Below are 4631 nucleotides of genomic sequence, written 5' to 3' on the forward strand. Positions count from 1 at the left end.
AGATAAGCAAGTGCTGGAGGAATTTGGCGTTGAGCTACCGCCGAGTTTTACCGGTATTATGCACTATGTTTACAAGACGTACCCCGATAATCAGCAGGTTAGTGTATTTAACACAAATTGACCTTTCCGCTAAGCCCCGCCCTTGGATATTGTTGCTAAGGCCCCAAGACGATCGACAGTGTTAAATGGTTAAAACATACGCGAACCGTGCGTTTTGTGGAAAAACAAGTGTGCTTATTGGATACGCGCGTATTTCGGTCACTGTTCTGATTGGTCAGTTGTTAAGTTTGATTGACACTCCTGAGCGGTCTATTTCTGTATTCAATTTTACAAACCTATTATATTATCATATTACGTGGGCACGTAGAAAAATTGTGTAAACACATACCATTAAATAGACTTGCCACAAGTCTCTAATTTATGGATTTTTCGTAGTACATTAGCGCATTTCGGAAAGCGCCACCAGCGTCAGTTTATGTTGAGAAACTTTTTTGATGAGAATTAGAAAAATCCATAGAGCTAAACAACTAGAGTGCTGACAAGATGGCGCAGCAATGCAGAGTTGTGTATGTGTACCATCCAAGATGGCCGTCGTAGTAAAGCGCCACCTTCAGGCTTAGTATACATATTATTACATATTAATAAGCCCTCTAACTGACTATTATTTCATTAGTGATAATGAGTAATGGTAATAACAAATTATTAAACTATTGTAGCCAAAACGAGGCCAAGTGGAGTATCCTATTAAAAAATAAAGTACCAAGGAATGAAAATTAATATCGTGTACATTACACCCAAACACCGCAACGCTCGAGTTTCAAACATACGGGTAACTAGCTGTACTGAACTTTCTGAGTAAATTGAGGGCGCAATTGCAAACGATGGTGCTTAGCGAAATTTGATTGGCTAAATCTATGGCAGCCATCTTGGATGGTACACACACACACACACACACACAGTTCTGCGTATTTCGAACATCGAATACATTGCGGTTAGCGCTCTTGTATTCTTATTATATCTCTATGGAAAAATCCCAGAAAAACTATACTATGGAACGCCATGCAAATAAGTAATATGGAACGCCATTTGTGCCAAAATCGATTTATTCTTAAGCATTTCAACTGATTAGGACAAAGATTAGGGACTGGAACCGAGTCTAACCATTAAACTGATATATTAATTTATTTTTACATATATCATTAAGTCTTACCGACTTTTATTGAACTATTTTTTCTCAAATTGTACAGTATAATACCATTTAACTCTATCGGAATGTTCATTTTATGGTAAGCGTTGACAAAGATTACAGGAGTAGCCGAAATATTCGCATCAATAATGTTAGTGTTTCGAAAGTCAACATCTTACTTATTTGGCCGGCGGAGCCATTTAGTATGGCCCACTGAAAAAAAAAGAAAAATTATATTTAAAGAAATAAAGTAATAATTATTCGATTAATACTTTTTTTCAATAAATTTAAGACTAAAACGCATTATAACTGATCAATTTTGTTTTTAGTATGAGTGACCCCACTGCACTCAGACATAGAATTAAATCAATTACCAACAACCAAAGACATACACCAAAGATCAGGGGTGGTGCCAGGATTTGCCCGACGGGGGCGCGGGGGCGAGGTCTCCGACTGAGGGGCGATGCCCCGACAAGGGGTCAGATTTCTCCGACGAAAGCAATTTGGGCGTGGTCGAGCTTCGATTAAAATGTTTCAAAAGTGGTCCAGGGGTTTAGGGGTTTCAAAGGCTTATTTAATCGATTTTAGAGTCTACTAATATGTAGAAAATACATATAATTTCTTTTCTCCCCGACGAATTGTGCTTTCTCTCCCCAACGGGGGGGGGGGGGGCGGCCCTCTCCATAGCAAGTGCACCCCTTCCCGACTCAATTGAAAGTCTAAGACTAAAGTGCTGTTTTTCTAGTTCAATTTCAGTTCTAATCGTGGTGGGACTTTGGTATAGTTGTGGCCCATCAGTAAAACTTTAATGTCACCCCCGCCCCTCCCTCTTTACGGAGCGGTTCATACCGCTAATGTCTCAACATTTTGTCAATCAAGTTCAACAAAGCGCGATCAAACGTTTTCATTCGATTAAATTGTTCATCAATTATTTACTTGCTTTTACGTAGGTTTTGAAAGAACTTGATTACGTCACGCGCGGTAAGCCCGCCAAAGATGCCCTCCAAGTGGGGTCAACGTACCCTGACGTTGAGTTGGAATGTGTAAAATCGCAGGACAAGTACCCACTCTCAAGACTGCATCTTCACAAGGAACGCCCCTTACTCATTATTACGTCATCAGCTTCCTGACCCCCGTTTAAGGTAGGTACTGTCATGAAAAACTCTACTATTAGATTACAACTTAATCAAGGGATGGGCGACGAAAGCATTTAGTTATTAGTGAAGCAGTGAGGGGTCGAAACAAGCCACCGGGCAGTAACGTAGACTCTCCAAAAGAGCACTCATGACGTCACCATATAAGCAACGCGCCCTCGGCTGAACCCGTTGTATTTAGTACCTCAACCCCATGCCAATATTTAAACAAGTTCTCGTAATCTCGAAAAATCATTAGACAACATGTCAATATAATTCGTACTTAAATCATTACGCTGTGTATTTACACAATATAATTTCAACTCAAGTTCTCAATATTTAAATTCAATATTCGTATCAATTTCAAGATTTCAGTATAATTCCATGTTTACACGATAAATTAAATTTGGGAATAAGTAAATAAAAGTCAATGTTCTCGAATTTTGAAGTGTCTTTACGGGTGGTCCAATTAGTAAGTGAACGGTTATCATCGCAATTTATAATCGAATAATTTTCCTCTACAAGTTCAATTCACATCAATTAAACATCTTATAATTTAAAAAACTTCTGGCCAGTAAATTAATTAAATTATTAAATGAATTTATTTATATCAATTATCTTTTTAGCTTTAATAACCTCAAAAATTGCCTGGCTATGAGCAATTGAAAGTGGTTATACAAATTGGTATACATGTGCGATTCTGCAAAAATTAACAGTCCGTTAACCTAATCTGTGCTGAATAATTGCTATAGTATTGATGTTTATACTTGCGTTTTGATATCTAAATCAATCAGGTATAGATTAAAATGTGCTTGTATTAATATTCAACATTTTGCTATTTTGACCTTTACTTGTTTGAAAAAAAAAATTTTGCGCACTACAAAAAAACGTGGTTGATGTAATAAAATCAAATTAATTTAAAAAAATAATTATTAAATTAAAACCAATTTTTTAATGAGGGATAAAAATATAAACAAACTCTTTCTCACAATGATGGAATTTAACAATGTATTCAACTTACCCATTTACTTCATTCTTGATAAACAAAATGCTAATTCCAAGCAAACAAAAGTTCAGTAAAGAAATTAAATGTTCAAAGTTAAATGTTCAAAATTTAACGTTGGCCTAAAGTTAAAAAGTTAGAGCGTTTTCCATCGTCATGGGGTGAAGTCCAAGTGAAGTCGGCTTGTCTCGAATCCTATTATAAGTTTGTCATCTGTCGGCTTGTCTCGAATCCTAAAAAGTTTGTCATCTGTCGGCTTGTCTCGAATCATAAAATCTTTGTCATCTGTCGGCTTGTCTCGAATCCGAACATGGTGTTCGTTGGTCAGCTTGTCACAAATCCGATTATTTTTTTTTCGTAAATTATTTTGTTTTTTTTTCGTTTCAATTCCTGACCATAGCGTACGCCGCGCGACTTTACAGTTACGCGTAACAATTTAGGCTATGTTCTCACACGGCAGCTAACGGTTAGCTGGATCCGGATCCTGCTAACCGTTAGCTGCCGTGCGTCCATGCGAGAAAATCCCGATCCGGATACCAACAATATGATGATCGAATCACTGGCCAATAAGAAACTGAAATTGTAAACGCGTACGTGTGATTGGTTGATGATAGAAACGCCCTCAACTTGCTAACCGATAGCGCTTGCTAACCGTTAGCGTATCCGGATACAGCTAACGGTTAGCGCTAACCGATCGGGCGTTCTCACGCAGGTGCTAATGGTTAGCACTAACGGTTAGCTCCCGATCCGGATACTAGGGCTCTCGTGAGAACCAGGCTATAAGGAACAAATTAACGTACTTGGTAACGAACTTATGGCGTAAAGCGAACACCCTATCTCAGATCCATGGCAACGACTAGGACGCCCTCTCCCAAAACCGATTACTTTTCTGTGCCAAATCGACGCTTCTATTTGTTACACGTAAATCGCGGAGAACACTATCTTGTGTTTATAAGATCTTTGTTTGGCACAGAAAAGTAATCAGTTTTGGGAGAGGGCGTCCTAGTCGTTGCCATGGATCTGAGACAGGGTGTTCGCGTTACGACCATTGAGATATAATAAGAATACTAGAGCGCTATCTGCAATGTATTAGCTGTTCGCAGAGCTGTGTGTGTGTACCATCCAATATGGCTGCCATACATTTATCCAATCAAATTTCGCCTAAGCACCATCATTTGCAATTGCGCTCTCAATTTACACAAAAAGTTCAGTACAGCTAGTTACCCGTATGTTTGAAACTCGAGCGTTGCGGTGTATTGGTGTAATGTACACGATTTTAATTTTCATTCCTTGGTACTTTATTTTTAAA

General features: G+C 38.3%; 1 long non-coding RNA gene across 1 annotated transcript in view; it reads left to right on the top strand.

Moving 5' to 3' along the window:
- The window catches only part of LOC117112622, a 10948-nt gene continuing 6317 nt past the window's right edge, over positions 1-4631 (top strand). The window contains exons 1-2 of the long non-coding RNA XR_004446065.1: positions 1-97; positions 2137-2328. This is a non-coding gene — a long non-coding RNA (uncharacterized LOC117112622). The remainder of the gene's footprint in view (positions 98-2136; positions 2329-4631) is intronic.

Source organism: Anneissia japonica, unplaced genomic scaffold (assembly GCF_011630105.1).
Source record: "Anneissia japonica isolate Jap-2015-1 unplaced genomic scaffold, ASM1163010v1 scaffold288116_len470923_cov172, whole genome shotgun sequence".
Taxonomy (NCBI): Eukaryota; Metazoa; Echinodermata; class Crinoidea; order Comatulida; family Comatulidae; genus Anneissia; species Anneissia japonica.